This window comes from Lynx rufus, unplaced genomic scaffold (assembly GCF_022079265.1).
Source record: "Lynx rufus isolate CCGP_SWC_20201006 ecotype Redwood Valley unplaced genomic scaffold, mLynRuf1.p SCAF_7, whole genome shotgun sequence".
Taxonomy (NCBI): Eukaryota; Metazoa; Chordata; class Mammalia; order Carnivora; family Felidae; genus Lynx; species Lynx rufus.
In genome coordinates, this window is record NW_025814889.1 from 109213849 (window position 1) to 109234728 (window position 20880).

The following is a 20880-nucleotide window of genomic DNA, read 5'->3' on the forward strand; positions in this document are numbered from 1 at the left end:
CGGGGTTATGAAGGAGAGTGACTTGAATATCCAGCTAAAGTGTTTGGGTTACGTGTTAGAATGGGTACCTTGGGTTTGATTACCCTGCAGCTCTTACCTACTTTTATTTTATTCTTGTTTATTTATTTTGTGTAAAAATGTCCTGAATCATCTTTTGGAAGTGTTCTTTTTCACTACAGGCCACTCAGACCTTGTCTCCCAGGAATTTGAATCCCAGCCACTGACACAGGAGGGAAAATGGGAGGAGATGAAGCACACCAATTGCAGTGTCACGGACAGATTTCCCTCCTTTTCCTGCCAACTTTCCTGGGTCCTGTCCTTTGCAAAAGCTGGTTGTTTTGTTCTCTTTTTGGTTTATGAATTGCCATGAATCCTTTCAATAAAATCCTTTTGTTTCCCTAAAGTAGGCTAGAGTTGTTTACTATCGCTTAAGACCCAAAGCACTCGTATTCAGAACCAACAGAATTACATTATATGACATTTCACATAGACAGTGGGAGTCAGAAGAAAACAGTATTTTGTTTCATATATGTAGTTTTCAAAGAAAGAATGAAAAATCAAAAGATCCATCCAGTGAAAGAGTTACTGTAGTACAGATGTTAGTGCAAGACAGCATTATGTAGAAAATGCTTTGTTACCTTGTGAAGGAAATCATAAATCAATGCACACAAAGTAACTGTGACTTAGAAAGGGTTTTTGAAAAGAATAAGCTTCTCATGCTTTTGTAGCAAGCCCATAAAATCAATCATTTATATTGAGAAAACAATGATTAGATTATTCTTGGAGAGCTTAAAGAAGATATTTTCAATTACTTGAAAAAGTATAGCTGGTAAGAAATGTATTTATGTTTGAGTAATTTCTGTGTAAAAAAAATAAAAGCTTAAAAGTAAACAAAGCAGGGCAGACTCAGAATAAAAACAATGTAGAGCAAGAAATTTATTTTCATAATTTAAAATGCCATCTGATGTCAGGTATTCATCAAACCTTTTGCTAACATTAAATAATTTTGCTATTAATAACAGCTAAAAAGTACTCAGAATTATTAAATGGCAGAGTCTATCCTGAACACTATGAAAACTATCTCATAAGCTTCACAAGACGGTTATAGGACAGGCTTTGTAAATCTTAAGTCTCTTTGGTTACAATGAAACAGAAAACCTGATTCAAATTTGTTTAAGCAAATAAGACATTTATTGGCTTACACAAATAAAATTTTCTGGAAGAGAGTTGTCTTAACGGGCTTAAAACCTATAAACAAAATTTATAGTTCTAACCTCTCACTTTGAATCTCCCCTGTTTCATTAATTGTCATTATTTAACCCCTCATGATCACAGGATGGCTATGTAAGTCCAACTGGACACACTACTAACTCAAAATCTAGAGGAAAGAGAAATTTCTTCTCCCTCAACATGTTGAAGTCATCCATCCGATCAATATTTTGGCTTGATTCTCACTGTCTAAATTGAAAGGCACTCATTTCTGACACAATCAGTTTGGCACGTGCCGGCTGACTTGCACTAGTTGTAACAAAAAACTGTGTGAAAAGTAATAATAAAGATCACAATCATAATAGTAGCAATGACCATTTATACTACTTGCTTTCAAATTCTGATGACCTGGGCTAGAGTAATTTATAGATTTCCACAATAACCATAATATATAATGCACTATTACTATTCACATTATATTGGTGAGAAAATTGAGGCATAGAGTGGCTAATTTACCGGCAACATTCACACAGATGTCAAGTGGAAGAGCTGGAATCTGATCAGAAATTTGTCTGGCTCTAAAGTCTACAAAGTAACCATTATACTGTAGTGTCATTCATTCTTTGAGAAGATAATGAGGACATTCCTTTACAAAGCACATGTGCTGAAAATAGTAGAATGGTGCAGCAGAAAATGTGAGGTGTTATTTCCCAGAAGATAAGGAAAGGAGGCACAAAGAAATTAAAGAGCTACTCTGAAGCAATTAACCAGTGAATGGTTGAGCTAGAATTCAAACTAGGTTTGTGTAAGGGCAGAGCTCAAAGTCCTAATTACTAGAATATGTGAATACATGTGATGGCTGTTATTGAATATATCTGTGAACAGATAATGTAGCCAGAATTAACATTTAAAGTGTACTACCTTAATGAATTTTCATTTCTCCCACTAATTATGTTCCTGACAGTCTAAGACCTATTATAATTCTCTCAGTCCAGGGAGAAGAAACAGGGCCAGTGCTGGCTGGAACAAAGCATCCATAGCTAGATTTAAGTTTCAAGGGTAGTTTTCATTTTGATTTTGCTTCTTGTCTACATGTATACCAAAGCAATGATCTTGAAATACACTTTGCCAAAAAAAGTTACAGAGTTTTATGTTTCATTATATCCCATTAATACATTAAAAGCCAATTGTTATAGGCTAAATCATAGATTCTGTCCCATAATTTTGAAGGGGGATATCCCTGACACCATTAATACTGACTCAACAATAGGAAAGACATCACATATGACATACAGAAACCTTTTCCATAGAGAAAGGGGTAATGGCAAGCCCAAGACTTTATCAATACCAAGGCCCTACTACAGACCTATAAATTCAATCTCTGGTAATGAAGACTGCTTGCCCATATTTTTTAAAGAGTTACCAAGCATTTTTGAATGTTCAGTTAGTGTTAAGAAACACTGCTCTGGGAAAAAAAAAAAAGACACCGGAAAACCAATCTCCACATCATGTAGACAATAGCATCTGTGGGCTATTGGGAATTTGCCATGGAGATGAGCCTGTGGAAGCTCTTTCTAACTCTCTCTAGTCTAAATACAGCATATATGGATGCAGAAGTTCCTGTGTGCTTTGGAACCAGTAGGTGCTGAGAAGGGCTAGGGTTAGGACCAAGATGGGGTGTTATCTGTGGGTATTATAAATGAGGAAAATGATCAGGACCTTAGACATAAGCAACAGGTACCAAACAATCTCTCTGAAAGCCAGAGAATACAGGTCTCTTCCCAGTATCAAAAGCAGACGAGGCTCTCCACAGCAATTATCCAGAACATCACATGCATCTGAAATCTAACACCATCTTGAAAGGAACAGAGACTCATAGAAGTTGAGTATTGCACATTTTCCAGAAAGATATTTCTTTAACTTAAAGAAACAATGGTAGTTTATATTCATAGTTGTTTGTTTGGTTTTCTCTTACATATCAGGTGGATATAAAGGTTAAAGTCAGGTGTGGGGCTTGAGAAGGAAAAAAATATATATTACTGATAATAATTTAAAAAGCTTTATTTCTTATGCACAATTAAATGGCAGTATGCTCATACTTTGAGGATGAGAGATTCTTTTTATTCTCTATGCACTGTTCATTTTTTATGCTCCCATTCAAGAGTCAATGTCTAGGCTTCCTTATCTATAGATAGGTTTGTGACCGGCAGGAAAGCAAAGTTGCCAACCAAACCACCTTGTCTTAGCTATTTCCATAAATCTAAACCCACTGAAAAAAATTTTACAAAGTGCTTCTGAGAAGCCATAAAGATGGAGAAAGACCTTTGAAGGAAACATCAAGAGGGAGAGAATTACCTAATTCATGGAGAGGAGCCCAATCCCCTGGCTGGGGAAAAGAGCATGGACTGAGATCCCAGAAGCAAGGGAAACACAGGTTTCAAAGGTCCTGAGTGGCACAGTGGAGAGCAGTCAAAATACCCAAATGGAATCGGTGCATTGTGCTTACAAAGAAACTGGGACCTAGCAATTTGGGTTTACCAGTGTTGACAAAAATTCTTATGTCCACAGTAGACAAGAAAAATAGCATAACGCCTCCATACCTAATGAAGGTCTCACAAACAACCAAGGCAATATTTTCTTCCAGTCTGATAGGATCATGAGCCCATTCAAAATGAGGTCAATTTAAAGAAAATAAAGTCATATTTATTGAACATCTAAGTACTATTCATCCCTACTACATAAAACATAACTTTAAGTTGATGGACTAAGTTTTTAAACATTCACTAAGATTTTTAATAATGATTCATTGTTTAAAAATCAGTATATACATAATAAAATGTATCCCTGAGCAAAATTTTGAGAGAGAAGAATGACACTCTTGCACAGAAAGATAAGCCCACACAGACTAGACTTTGCTAAGTGATCGGCTGCTCTTGGAGATTTCACCAGAAAAGAGTAAGCCTCCTAGGATATCCACATAAACATATATTGTCCCTGATACATCTACATCTAGAATTCAAGTCATTGACAGAATATAAAGCCCCTAATACAAAGAAAGAAAGAAAGAAAGAAAGAAAGAAAGAAAGAAAGAAAGAAAGAAAGAAAAAGAAAGAAAGAAAGAGGCACTTGGGTGGCTCAAACAGTTCAGCCTTGGCTTCTGGATTTTGGCTCAGGTCATGATCTCACAGTTTGTAGACTGTGTAGGGCTCTGCACTGACACTGTAGGGCCTGCTTAGGATTCTCTGTCTCCCTCTCCCTCTGCCCCTTCCTCTAAATAAATAAATAAATAAATAAATTTTTTTTTTAAGTAAAAGAGAAAATAAAAAAATATCTCGAGCAAATGTATGGACTCAGACAAATACTGCAAATTTCTGCATTTTAGAAAAATGAATAAAATAAATACTTTTCTCCGGGTAAAATTTAATTGCCTCAAAAATCTAATTAATGAGAGCGTTCCATTTCTCCAATTTTGAAGTTTCCTCAGGCTCACAACAACCTATCATTTACCTGATAGAAAATAACAACTTGCCCCATATTTGTCTTCTAACTTTGGAATCTGACCTGTTTAAGTAGCTAGTGAATTTTGGATTTTATTAACACTTGTTTTAAAGATAATTATGCAGGGTTCAGTTTTTAGTTTAATCTTTCTCAGTATTACCTAAAGATGCTACTGCTGTTCAGAGGTGTGTATCATTACTCAGAGGGGCAGTGATTTATTGAGTAATTAAGGCAATCTAAATCTTCATCAACTCAGTGCAAATTACAAATAAATGATCTAAGCTAGGTACTCTTTTCCAAATGTAAAATACTATTTATATTGTTGCTATTAGCACTTTTAATAATGTTGGGTCTTAATAGCATTTTCTACTTAGTTTTAATTTTATGTAAGTTTTCTACTAAAGGTGAAAGATATCTAAAATGAATATGGGCATTTTTACTGAAATTAGGCATTGTGCCAGGAAAAAAAAGCTTGGATGACATCAAAACTATGAATAAAATAATGATTTAAAATTACACACACACTCATTTATTTTCAATTAACAAACATTTTTGAGTACACATTTACACACCTGTCAATGTTTCTTACATATGTGTAATAATAAATCTGTTTTGTTTTGGCACATAAAAATTCTCACTATTTTATTAATTCAATTTATTTACTAATTGAGCTGTGGATAATGTAAATAATCATTGAATCTTCTTCTATTTGTGACTTTATTTTTTTTATAGATTTAGTTGAATTGAAAACTAAAACATGAATATGGGCAAATCTTGAAAAAAAAGTTGGAAAATTCTTCCACATATCACTAATAAAAAAACAATGTGAAAATTAAATCAATAGGCCATGAATTTGGGAAATGAGTAAGAGGTGTAGGAATGTTTGTGTTTATGTTTCCATATATATACAACATTCTAAATTCAAAACCATATTAAAGAAATAATATACATTTACACAGATAAGTAAAGAAGCTATGCTATTATGGTGCCATAGTAAAAATTAAGTATATTTGCAAGAGAATAGATTTGTGTTTGATTACTTAGAGTTATAATACATTTTTAATATTAATATCAAAATTACTTTCAGTGTGACTGAATATTTTTTGACGTTTTATGTAGAACTTGATACTGCTTTAAATATACTTTAAAATCTCTCATAAATAAACTAGGAATTATTTTATATATTCATTTATATTATCAGAAATTTTAATAAAATTTGGTTTTAGAAATATTTTATTTATGTTTATTTTCTAAAGAAGTAAAAGGGCTTAATTTTTTTCTACCACTTATTTTCATCATTCATTCAGTTATAGTCTGTTTTCCAAAAATTGGGACTTAACCCAATGTTAATATTTAGTAAGAAGTTAAAATCTAGAACACATTACTACAATACAGATAATTTTGATTCTTCTTTAAAATACTATTTTTTAAAATCATGACAGAAGATTTTTCTTAATAGAAAGCACCAAAAATACCATGCATATTCTCAAATAAAAGATTCCTCTTGGGGCACCTGGGTGGCTTAGTCGGTTAAGGGTAAGACTTCGATTCAGGTCATGATCTCATGGTTTGTGAATTTGAGTCCCACGTTGGTCTTTGTGTTGACAGCTCAGAGCCTGGAGCCTGCTTTGGATTCTGTGTCTCAACCTTTCTCTCTGCCCCTCCCCCCACTCTATTAAAAATAAATAAATGCAAAAAAAATTTTTTAAAAAAGATTCCTCTTAAATGTGTGCTTAAAAGAATCCTCTGAGGGAATTCTGAAATCTTTTTAATTGCCCTGAAGTCTAATAAGTTAAGTTCAGTAAATTAAGACAAGCTGATAAATTGGGGCAAAATTTACTGAGTACCAAAATCAAAGATTCTCTTTGGTTTGATATAAAATAAAGTATCAGATTCATAAAGTTTCATTGTTGTGACTACAGCTATATTTTGGTGATATAAAAGCCAATACCATTGTGAAAATTATAAATCTTAAAAAAAAAAATAGAATCACTGCACCCAATGTTGTTGTGAAGCTTGCTTCAAGAATATACACGACCCAATATTCATTGTACAGTATCTGCTTCTCTTTGAATATTTCTTACCTTTAATTTACAAAGCATATAAATAAATACATCCTCCAGCCCTCTTCTCACTCTTTTGATAATTTAAACTGTTCTCTAGCTTTCAATTAATGAAAAACATACTGTATACACTGTATGTTAGCTAACGACAATACATTATATTAAAAATACATTCACCTTTTACATTTATTCATAATTCTCAATTTATTCCAGCCTTTCTCTAGTTTGTCTTGTTTTCTCTATCAGCAATGTTCTTCCCAACTTGATAAGCATACTTGATAAGCATACTTCCCACTTAATGTTCTAGATTAGTATCTGGGTAGGTGTCTTTGCCTGAGGAACAATTCTATCCTCCAACTTTCTCACGCATAGAACAAGTAAATAAACCTATGTTCCCCAGGCTTAATTCTGAGCATTTTTTAATTCAATTCTAAATTTATAACTCAATTTTAAATGACAGTCTTTCGTAATATATTCTGAACTCCTTTGGGGGTTAATGATTTATCCTTTCTCTGCAAAGCATTTTACAGTTGTGCGATACACACAGGGATCTTAAATCTTAGCAATATGTGTAGAAAAGTAGACAAACTTTGATTTGCTTTTCTTGAGAGAAAGTGAAAAAAAAATGAAGTATACCATTGTAATAAAGGCTGAGGAGTGGAGCTTCCAACACTGGCTCTTCTTCTGCCTTTAAAAAATACATCCAAAAAAATAAAAAAATAAAAATAAATTAAGAATGTATCCATTATTTCTACTTTAACTAGTTATCATGTTGTGAGTTGCTGTCAGATATGCAAAGTCTTGAAGAAATACAAAGGTGAATTAAATGAAATATTCTGTAAAAAACAAGTTATTTTATTGATTTAAATACGGCAATGTTTGGTTTGGTTTGTTTTTTTAATGTATATGAACCAAGAGTTCCAAGTGTTGCTACCTCTTGAAAAACAAGTTTCATTTGGGAATAGCACAAGCCACTAAACCAGAGTCACCTTATAGGATGGATCTTTGCTTAAACAATACAATTCGCCTCGCAGACTTTGCCCAATTAAAATAACCAGTGACAAAATTAATGAGCAAAATCTGAATTATAGTAAGGTGAAGTTCAGAATGTGAAAATCAAGAGGGATAAAAGGATTTAGTTTTTGTAATTGTAGACTAGATATTTGAGATAATTATCTATTTATCACTCCTGACACTTCCTCACTTTCTTTTGCCCTCACCAGCACAATCACCATGACTCTTCCTCTTTTACATGTTTTTCTAGTGTTTTCTGCTTGTTATAATTTGCATAAAATCATTCCCTGTTGTAAGTTATCTGAATTCAAATTTGAATATAACATTAACAACAGTTTGGGAAATGTCTGTTACTTTGTTCGATACAAACTTTATAAAGATTGCTTTGGGGTGCCTGGGTGTCCGAGTCAATTAAGCATCCGACTCTTGATTTCAGCTCTGGTCATGATCTCATGGTTTGTGGGATTCAGTCCTGTGTTGGGCTCTGCACTGACAGGGTGGAGTCTGCTTGGGATTCTCTCTCTCTGTCTCTGTCTGCCCCTCTGCTGCTCACACACACTTTCTTTCTCTCTTTCAAAAAATAGAAAATAAAAAAAAATAAATAAAAAATATTTCTCTGTTGAGTCTCCACAATCAGAAATAATCTAAATCAAAAGAGATAGAGGTAATTTAAATATACTAGTTTTTGTAATACATGGAACACATGTTTCCCTGTTATGGGCAAACATGAAAAGCCTTAGGTAAGAGGACCTAGGACAAATATAATACATGCTTTACTCTTAAGTAGCTTCTAGTATTGTTCTCTCATCTGAGATACTCTTCTTGTAATTATTAAAGCTATGTCTGCATCATAATAATGGTGTAAAATAAAACTGAGAGAATGACAGATTAAAGAACAGCTCTGAGATGCAAGCATGTTTAGGTATAACTTCTTCAATATGCACATAGAAAATGCATTTTAGAGAATATTCTAAAACTGAGGTTTTAAAGACTATTTAGATCCGAAGAATTTTTTTTTTTATGATTGTTCAAAGCAGTTTTCAGTATGAGAACCTGGAAAAATGAGAGCACTCCCATCTTTAGCCATCCTTATTTACTGATCAGATTTTGTTACATTTCATTTATATTTGGTGCATGTGTTCATATTATGTTGGAACTAAATATATCCCATAATGTTCAATTGCACAAAGTTTCTTTTTTCTCTTATATTACTATATTTAAATTACCAGCACAATCTCTTCCATTTTAGATATCTCATATTATAGAGAGTCAACAAAGCAATTTTTTTATGTATATTTATTTTTGAGAGACAGAGAGTGATAAAGAGTGAGCAAGGGAGGGGCAGAGAGAGAGGAAGACACAGAATCTGAAGCAGAATGCAATTTCTGAGCTGTCAGCACAGAGCCCTATTCAGGGCTCAAATTCGTGAACTGCAAGATCGTGACCTGAGCTGATGTCAGATGATTAACTGACTGAGCTACCCAGTTGTCCCAACAAAGGAATCTTTTAAAAAGATTTTATCAAACATAACAGACCTTTCCCAAATTATGTCTAATATTATATTCAAATTAAGTCAGATAACTTACATGATGTAATAATTATATACAGATAATTACTATTCTTTCTATGGCATATGAAGAGGGGAAACTCATAGTCAATATTAGAAGTAAGATTAGAAAGGAAATCGAACCATTTACTAAGAGAATATTTACTGAACAACTAGTACAGGATATTTCCCTAGGATACATCAATGGCAAAATAAGCAAGGAAAGAAATCCAAAAACAAAAACATAACAAACAAACAAACAACAACAACAAAAAAAAACTGTAAGCTCCCTAGTAAAGGTAATGAGGGACATGGACAATGAAAATAAATTAACAGGTAAAATATATAATATTAGAAGTAATAAATGCTGTGGGAAAAAAGAAAACAAAGGGGTATGAATTATGGAAGTGGGTGGGTATTGCTATTTTAAGTAGGTGGCCAGGAAAGGCATCATTGAGAAGGCATTGTGGGAGCAGAGATGCCAACGATGTGTCAGTGACTATCCAATCTGAGAAGTTTGTCACATATCAGGTATAATATGATCCACTAAACCATAAGGTTCACATAAGCATCAGTAATCTATTATTAAATGGAAATGGTATATGTCAGGAAAATGGCCTCTGTTGCCTATCGGCTGCCTATCACTGAGAGTAGAAACCCAAATACTTCTTCCCACTGCATCTTGGTTTCTGATTCATCAAGGAAAGCATAGCACAGTCAAGTGCTAGATGGAACAACACTTTACTCACACAGAGAAGAGACAGAGCAGAATCAACTCCAGGAGAAGGTATAGGTCCCCTATAGCCAGGGGGTCCCTCCTGATACAGGGCTTGCACACACCCATTTTGTGCCACAGAATAAAGAATCCCATCTTCTTCCTATGGAGTATAGATACAACAGAAGGGTTGGCAAGGGGCCAACTTTGTTTTACACACTTGAGTAAAACGAAGGAGTATGTACTGAACCTAAAACAGGAATAAGTATTTCCACATAAGTCTTCATAAGCTCATCCCAGGCAATGAAGACTCTTTGTGGTGGTAAGGAAGTGCTCAAAGTCCAAGGCCCTTATTCTTATGTGGCCAAAGGGCTAAAAGACTATATGCATAGCACTGCCTATCCCAACAGTATATTATAAAATCTGGTTAATATCAAGTGAAAAGACATAACCTGATAAATGGATGCTATTACACCATTTTCTGTTTTCTTCCCATCTTTTCCTAACTTGTATCCATGGCCTTATGGGGTAATAGCACTTTTGATAGAAAGAGGAATTCATGGTGGCATTAGCAAAAAGTATACTGCCCTGTTTTGCATTCTTTCAAATTGTGTCTGTTAAGAATTATGCTAAAAAGAAATATTCCTGCTTGGCATACACCAGGTACTGTATCTTATTTTCCTCCTGGGTGGAAGGAGAAATGGCCTGAGATGTAGATCTATGCTCATTCAAGGTTAACAGTTTGACCAAGAGTTCAGAAAGATATAAAGATCAAAACCAGAAATTGGTTTTGAGGAAGTTTGAGGAACAGGTAAGGGCCCTGATTCTGAGTATATTCTGTTCTTGTGAACAAAACCACATGGAATTGCCTTCAAAGCTCATCTGACTAGATTGCGCAGTGCCTTATTTATTCAATATGTTCCAGTTTTACTTGCTTATACTTGTGTTTGTATATTTTGTTTTATAAAATTTTGTCACAAGGGTAGGTTCTTGTATGCATCACCATAGTCAAAATCCTGACCAGTAACCATCAAAACAGTCTTTTCTGTTGCCTTTATATAACAATACTAATATCCCTCCTGCCATTCTACCTTCACCTCACCCATCGACTCCACTTCCAACTGTTATATCTGGCAAGCACTAATCTGTTCTTAATTTCTAAAATTTTGTCATTTCTAAATGTTTAGATGAAATTCTACAGTTGGCCATCTTTTGGAGTTGGCTTTGTCATATAGCATGATTCCTTGGAGATTCATCCAAGTTATTCCATGTATAGACAATTTGCTCCCTTTTATTCTAAGTGGTATTCCATGACATTTATGCTTTGCCATCCATCTGTTGGATGCTTTGAAGGTGTATTACCAGAACTGAGACTAAATGAAATTTACACAGGAGAAAACTGTACCACTGAAGATACATACTTTATCCAAAATTGCACAACACCTACACACACAAAAAAAAACAACTTCTATCATAAATAACATTCAATGGCAGGAAAGAAGAGAATTAGAATTCCCACGAGTAATAACAGAACCATAATCATCAAGACAATACAAAATGTTTTGTAAATAAAGTTGTAAAATAATGAATTAAAACAAACATAACAAATGTTTAAGTATTAGAGAAAAATTAAAAAGGCCTATTTAAAACATTAATGAACAGGTAAAGCCAAAGTTTAGGACAACTTGAAATAATAATTAAATTTAAAAAATATGAAAAAAACAGAGGAATAAAAAATGAAAACTCTAAATGAGAGGTCAAGAGGCATGGAAAGTAGAATGAGCAGCCCTAATAAGTGAATTGAAAAAAAAATGGAGCAAGGTAATTTTAGTATGGGTAATGATGGCGGATATGCCGGAATTGATAAAATTCTTGCCTATTCAAATTCAAGAAACACAACTGCTCCTAAGTACAATAAATCTACCTCTAGACATAGGATACGACAACAAACAAATGAACAAACAAACTACAACAACAGCAACAACCCAAAAAAATCTGTGCTGGGAAAGAAGGATACTGTGATCAAATATATTTGGGAAAAGCCACAGTAAACAACACAAAATGTATTTCTTCACTGAAAGACTTCCAAAACTTTCTTGTGCCAGTTAATGTCCCTTACTAAATCAACACATAATAGGCAGCAACTCTCATTTGTATTTTACTGAAAGCATACATTTTTTGCGAACCACCCTGCAGGACTTAGAGCTAATTTAGAATATGTTTGATATTTTTGTGTAATGAAAATGTGACCATAATGAAAGTCTAATTTGCACTGTGAAAGCTTTAGATTTTAAAAGTTATTTAATAAAAAACAAAAATGTTTCCAATTCTCCAGTATGAAAAATTGTGCTTAGTAACAGTGATTGTTTAACAAATATTAAAGCTTTCTACAAAGTTTTGTTTTAAAAACATACACAAAACAACAAAAAGCATTGTTTGAGCATCACCTTTGTACTATGAAGATTAGATTGTACCAGGATATTTTGGCACAAGCTATCAGATCCACCTGAGGAAAGATTTCTTTAAAATTCCTTCCTTTTCATTTTTTGTTTACTATTTATAAAAGCAATTACTAGAAAATATGAAGAGAATTTTAATCAGAGCTTCACCTAGAAAGATTTTACGAATACATCTAAACCATAAGAAAGAAACTTTGATTTATTTATGATGTTTCTAATTCAATATAAAAAATTATTGAACTAAATGGGTGATGGGTATTAAGGAGGGCAATTATAGTGATGAGCACTGGGTATTTTATGTAACTGATGAATCACTAAATTCTACTCCTAAAACCAATATTACACTACATGTTAACTAACTAGAATTTAAAGAAAACTTGAATAAATAAATAACATAAAATGAAAACTTGAAACATAATTATATATAAATAAAATATATAATATAAATATATATACATAATTATGTCTCAAGTTTTATTAATATAATAATATAAATATATATACATGATATATAATTATGTTTCAAGTTTTATATATATGTGTGTATGTATGTGTGTATATATATATATTTATATACATATAAATATAATTTCTTCTTTTGTATTATAAATGGCCAAGGATATGGTTCCATAACAAAGAGCACAACATGTGGCTCCATATTTCAAGGGTTATATTTCTTGCTCATGATCAGTCCAATGGGGGTTGGCAAGAGGGTCTCATTTATAATGGATTTTCAAGGACTAAGGATAACAAAGGTTTAATCTCCACACATACAGAATTTTCTTCATCAAGGAAAGAAAAGGAAGTGTTGAAATCTGACACCATCAATCAATCCCTCCCACCTTCAGTTGACATAGGACACTATGTCTATTCAATCAATGGAAGCAAATCTAGGGATCATGGCTGTTTTCAAGTAGTAGAAAATCGAAATCATTTGCCTAGAAGGAGAACCACAATGTATTTGAACTGCCCTAATGACCATAATCAACAGCTTTTCAAACTAAATAAGAATTTTAAAATGTAACTTCCAATTTAATATTTCAAAGAATTTAATAATAAAATGATATAAACGCAGGGTGCCTGGGTGGCTCAGTCGGTTAAGCATCCAACTTTGGCTCAGGTCATGATCTCATAGTCCGTGAGTACGAGCCCCACGTGGGGCTCTGTGCTGACAGCTCAGAGCCTGGAGCCTGCTTTGGATTCTGTGTCTCCCTTTCTCTAACCCTCCTCCATTCATGCTCTGTCTCTGTCTCAAAAATAAATAAACATTAAAAAAAAATTAAATGATGTAAATGCTTTCAAGAAGTTCCACCAGAGACTGGTTTATGAAGGGACACAACAGAGATAGAGGAAATTTAATAAGTTTTGTTTCTGAATATGAAAATGGGAGATATATCTAAGAAAATAGATATACAGTGTTGAAAACTTTAATATTAGGTAATGCTGAAATTCTTTTGGTGACTGCTTTTAAATAATTATTATAAATAATTCACCATTTCCTATGTATGGAACATTAAATAGAGCTCTGCCAAGTTTGACTTAATGAATAAAAATGCTGAAAATATCCAATGGTGGGATATCCTCAATAATATTAGACAAGAAACAACAACAAAAAAAAATTATCAGCCCAAAGGTGAAATCTTTATTTAAGCCATATATTCACTTTGGCAAATCTTAAAGTTAAAATGACAAAATAAGACATTCAAGAAAAATATCATTATTTAACTGAGTCATTAAAAATGAGTATGTATGTAACACATGAAGAGAAACTTCAAGTTGTGGGAAGAATCTTAACAGGATATCAGCTCTCAGAAAATTTGAAATTTATTCTTATGCAGTGATGGACCTTCAGCAAGTACAAAATGGTTGGGCCAGGCTCTTTGTAAATATATCTAGGCTGCACTGATGAATGAATGAAAGAATTGGGTAAATCACTGAAAACAAAATAAACTATATATTTGTTTGTTTGTTTTAGAGAGGGTGTGTGTGAGCAAGAGTGGGCAGAGGTGGGGGAGGGAGGGAGGGAGGGAGGGAGAGAGAGAGAGAGAGAGAGAGAGAGAGAGAGAATCTTAAGCAGGTTCCACATGGGGTTCTATCCTACAGCCCTAGGATCTTGACCTGAGCCAAAATTAAGAGTTGGATGCCCAACTAACTAATCCACCCAGGCGCTCCTAAAGTAAACTTTTTAAATGCAGCAGGGAGGATGTCATATAGGCTAGTGGTGTCTCCCTGCTTGCAGCAATTGTGAAAAGCAGCTATGTTAGCGAGTATTTAGAGTTATAGGACGTTTAGTCTAGTGGTGCATAATCAATATTTTTAAGAAACGTTACAAAGCATGAAAAAAGTTTTGCATTGCTTCTTTTGATTTTAAAATATAATGAAGACAACCCACACTTGCAATTATATTATCTACTCATTGCTCACTCAGTTCAGCTGTCATTTATAAACATAAAGAGCAGAAACAGTATAGACCATACATAGATAAGAGAGGCAAACAGAATTACTATAAACGCTACTGAGAAAGGTCTCATTATTTTTGATAGTGCACGCAGAGGAAAGCAATAAAAAAAATGAAAATGGCTTTGAAATTTATAAAACTGACTGAATTATCTGTTGTTTTTTACCAGGAAGTCTCTGACTCAGTCAATGCTGTTTAAAGCTTAACAGATTTTAGTCAGGATGCTAAAAGGCCTAAGAAGACATGTGTAGTAGGATCAAACTGAGCTGCCAAGAGAGGGCAAGGTGTTGGCCCAGATACATGGTACTACAAGAGGAGACAGACCTCTGCCGAGGTATCAGTTATTTAGGGCTGGTAACAGAATTAGTTGTAAGATAGTGTAAGCTCCAGACAATCAAAATCTATCTCCTTCCTCCATCCCATACCTTGTCTGTTCCTTCCTACTCACATAGCCCAACACTTTGTTTATAGTAGACATGAAAAGGTATTTGTTGAATAAGTATTTATTAAAATAATGGGTGGAGTAGTGTATCTTTAAACTCATGTTTTGCCAAAAAGAGTCTATACTTCCTGCAATTTTTCTATATATTCTAAACCCTCCGGTATTTCCCTCCCTATAAAGCCTTTCAAATAAGGTCTTATTTAATCTTTCTTAAACTACAGAGCACTATAATTTGGTAGAAACCACTTTATAGGGGAAAAACACCCAAACTTTCAGCTATAGTTTATAAATTATTTTAGGAGGTAAAGAGAAAAAACATGTTTTAAAAGAGCTGAATAGATCAAGCCCTGAGTGGGAATATAAACTGCTACAATTTTGGAGTAAACAGTAAATTGAAAAAGCATATTTCCTATGTTCACTGTTGTAATTCCAAGCATCCTGCTCAGAAAAACATTTCTGCAAGCTGAGACATGCCAAAATGTTAAAAGGAGCTTTACTAGGGCACCTGGGTGGGTCAGTTGGTTGAATGTCTAACTGTTGATTTCAGTTCAGGTCATGATCCCAGGGTCATGGGATTGAGTCCTGTGTCGGGCTCATGCTGAGCATGGAGACTGCTTAAAGATTCTCTCACTCGCTGCCCCCTCCCCAACTTGTGCTCTCTCTCTCTAAAATAAGACAAAATAAATAAAATAAAATAAAATAAAATAAAATAAAATAAAATAAAATAAGGAACATTACTAAAGCATTGTTTATAATAGTGAAAAACAGGACATACACTATGCATAAATAGAGCTAGGGATAATGAATATACAGAACATCTATTGATTGAAATACTGTACAGCAATTAGATAAACTAAATATATATGTGGTAATATTGAAGAATCTGGGAAATTACTAAGTGAAACAAAACGAAATGTAATATAGTTCATGTTGTATAATACTGTTTAAGTAAAACTAAAAAAAATAATTAAAAAAAACAAAAAAAGTCCACAAAGCAATAAGATCTAATAAACAAGATCTATTGTCACTGCTATATAAGTAATTAAAATGGACTACAAGTCTGCACATCAAACCCATAAAAGTCATCATATCTGGATTTGAGGGAGGGAATCTGACTGTGATTTATGTACATGGGATAGTTCATCTTCTCTTTTAATAGTGTATAGTTTAAAGGAAAATAACATTCATATTCTATTGATGCAATATAAATGCCAACAATAAAAAGACAGGAAACAAATATGTCACCTTATTAACTAACTGGATAATTCTGGGAAATTGGAATGTGACTGCTTGCTTTTTATTTTTACTGTCTTTGTAACTTTCAAAATTCCCAAAATAAAACAGAAGGGAGAAAAAAAAAAAAGGATAGCTACTGAAATAACTTGACAACTTTCCTCATCCATTCAAGGATTCAATGAAGAATTCGACTTGTGAAAGACTGGCTTCTATCTTAAGTAAAGAGGATCGCAAAACAGGAATAACTGGAAGTTAGAGCATTAAAAAGGCACCACAAGTAGAAATGCATGCCCTTAGAATTTGTAAGAACATGCAACTTTTTGGGTATAAATAATGAGAATACACTTAGAAAATGCCTAATTAATATTATAGCAAACACTTTTCTTCGTACCACAGATGTCAAGTGGGTAGGGAGGGTAAAGTAAGTCAACACGTTACACATAAATTGAAGAATTATTATTATAGAAGATGGGAGCCCATGCTGTTTGTTGAACGGGGAGGGGTTCTCTAACTCAGTTTGACTAATGGAGGAAGGCAGGAAGATCAACACTAAACAAAAGGTGATGCTGGGGCTGAGACTAGGGGAATGAATCAGAAATCAACCAGGCCATCCTGAGGTACAGCAGAAGGTACAAAACCACTAAAAAAAGAGAACATTCTGTGAGTTTCCTGAGAAAAGGAACTGAGTCTTGATTTTTTATTCCTCAAGAATAAATCTCCAGATTTATAATAGATCTCCAGATCTAGCAGAATAGGAACAAATAATCTTTATTTAATTAATGAATCAAAGAAGCAGATGACTGTCTATTATATCTTGTTTTCTATTTCCAAATGAGGATAATACAGTTTATATGTGAGCCAAACATGGAGCTTTTAAGATTCATAAAATTAGATATTTCTTAGTGTGAAAGGAATACTTTATTTCAAATTTAATTTACTATATATAAACTTTTAACTATGTATCTTAACCCACAGAAACATTCAATGCTTTGAACACAGCCACACTTTAAATTTATATTTGCCTTAAATGTTTTTGATAAAAAATCCAAGTTGCTTGGTAACATTTACCTTGACTTTCAAGATATTTTAATATTAGTTATTTTAATACAAATGGAGTAATTTCTAAAATATTGTTAAACTATAATATACTATGACATATTAACCATTAATTTTTAATGATGTCATTGTATAAAATGTCACAACTGCAAAATGATGTGAAAAATATTCTAAAATAGGTATATTCTTATTTTAAGAATTGAGAAGAAATAAAAAATTATAAGAAAATCAAATTACTCATAATAAAAACATTATAATTCGACTTTTTAATTTGTTAAATATTGAGTGTTTTAGATCATTTTGACAAAATTAATTCTTATTCTAGCAGTTGTCAGTGAAACTCTGTGTTTATAGAATCATGACTATCTTTTATGTATAAACTATTAAGAAATATTAATTAAAATTCTAAAGTAAAGATTTTTCTTCTCAAATTTACACTTAAGAATCAGCAAGGATTGGGGCGCCTGGGTGGCGCAGTCGGTTAAGCGTCCGACTTCAGCCAGGTCACGATCTCGCGGTCCGGGAGTTCGAGCCCCGCGTCGGGCTCTGGGCTGACGGCTCAGAGCCTGGAGCCTGTTTCCGATTCTGTGTCTCCCTCTCTCTCTGCCCCTCCCCCGTTCATGCTCTGTCTCTCTCTGTCCCAAAAATAAATAAACGTTGAAAAAAAATTTTTTTAAAAAAGAATCAGCAAGGATTTTAGAAGTCTTTAAAGAACTTTTAGGGGCACCGGGGTGGCTCAGTCAGTTGAGCAGGTGACTTGATTTCATCATAGGTCATGATCTTGGTCAGGTCCATGGGATTGAGCCCCACGTCGGGCTCCCTGCTGACTATCCAGAGCCTGCTTGGGCTTCCCTCTCTCCCTCTCTCTCTGGCCCTCCCTTGCTTGAGCCCTTCTAAATAAATACGCAAATACATGAATAAACTTAAAAAAATAAAAATTAAATACTATTTTTAGTCACTATGATGGGAATTAGATAATATAAATATTTTTTTAAGGAACCTGTTATTCTTACACATTTCAAACAACTGTTTTGGATTTGGAAAATGACTAAAACCTGAACAACGTAACTCTAAAAATAAAAAATAATAATCAGATACTATACCACACAGAGTGCAGCATTTTATTGTTATTGCATTTCACATAAACAGCAGTTCATGTGAATTCTGTGATCTGCTTTTTCCACCAAAATTATCCTGAAGATTATTGCCTTTCAATTAATACAGACTTATGTTATCACTTTCTTTTTTTATTGTGTGATTTGACCTTTTCGCTTAATTTTTGTTCAAGTATAATTAACATATGGTGTTATACTAGTTTCAGGTATCCAATAGAATTGTCCAACAATTCTATACATCTGTCAGTGCTTATCAAAATAAGTGTACTCTTAATCCCCTTTATCTACATCTCTCCTCCCCCACCCTTTTTTTTTTTAGTTTTTATTTCTTTCAAGGTTTTATTTAAATTCTATTAAGTTAGCATATAGTGTAATATTAGTTTCAAGAGTAGAATTTGGGGCGCTGGGTGGCGCAGTCGGTTAAGCGTCCGACTTCAGCCAGGTCACGATCTCGCGGTCCGGGAGTTCGAGCCCCGCGTCGGGCTCTGGGCTGATGGCTCAGAGCCTGGAGCCTGTTTCCGATTCTGTGTCTCCCTCTCTCTCTGCCCCTCCCCCGTTCATGCTCTGTCTCTCTCTGTCCAAAAAATAAATAAAAACGTTGAAAAAAAAATTTAAAAAAAGAGTAGAATTTATAACGCATTTACATATAAGTTACATATAAATTTTGTGGAGCTAATGCACATCATTGTTATTATAGTTGACAAAACTGTATTACATACTTGCAACTTGCAAAGAGACTAGGTCTCAAATGTTCTAACCACAAAAAAGAAATCACAATTATGTGATGTAATGGAGGTGTTAGTAATATGTTGATAATCATATTGTGATATGTAAGTGTATCAAAACAACGTGTTTTACTCCTTAATCTTACCACACTGTTACATGTAAATAATATCTCAATTTAAAAAATTAGTAGGGGTGCCTGGGTGGCTCAGTCGGTTAAGCGTCCGACTTCGTCTCAGGTCATGATCTCACAGCTCGTGAGTTTGAGCCCCGTGTGGGGTTCTGTGCTGACAGCTCAGAGCTTGGAGCCTGCTTCAGATTCTGTGTCTCCATCTCTCTGCCCCTCCCCAACTCACATTTTGTCTCTCTCTCTCTCTCAAAAATGAACATTTTTAAAAAATTTAAAAAAAATCAGTACCCAAGATATGAAATCATTATTCCAGGAGAAGGTTGGTAATATTTCACTTTTCTTGATATTCTCATTCAATTTTTATAAATTCATATTTATAGATAACCAATGTATGCTAGATAGTATAGGAGTTAAAGAGGTATCTATAAAAGATACCCCCCAACATAAAGAGATTTGAATACAATAAGTTAATTTGATATATTTCTTTTATTCTACCAATAAAAATGTTTACCTTTTAATTATGTATAGGCCCTATACTCAACACACTCTCCAGCCAATTAGACCTTGTAATTTAATAGGAAGACATAATTAATTACAAAACAATGCATAATTATAAATTATAAAAAAATGTGATGAAGAAAGTCTAACAGAGAGATTGGATCTAACATAAATTCATAAATGAAAGGAGATATATCTGATGGAGATAAGAATAAAACGAATAGCATTACTACAAAACAAAATAACACATAAATAACAGAGGAAGAGTGCAAAAAGATGTAATACTATTTTAAAAGAGGGACATATCAGACTTACTAAGGTTTCATTCAGTAAAGAAATACTTGTGTAATTCTGATGAAAACAGTCACATTTGGCAAGAATCTTGAAGTATGCATATAATTTTGGAAAGATGGATAGAAGAACATCTAAGGGAATGAGTCTACCTAGACAAACCAACTTAATTGGAAAAATGTGGGATAAATTTTGAAAACATCAAGCATTTGAAATTTCATTTTATGTAGAGAAGTAATAGAATCTTGGACAGGTCTAAAGCAGATTGCTAAAAACCCAGGACATCATGATATATCTTTTGTAATACAGTTTAGAAGAAGATCAGTCAAAATAAAGGAAGAAAAGAAGCATTGTTGGCATCAGAAGAAAAGAGAATTTTGTTACAGAGAAGAACCTGACATGACTTATTGAAAAGGTATCAATGACT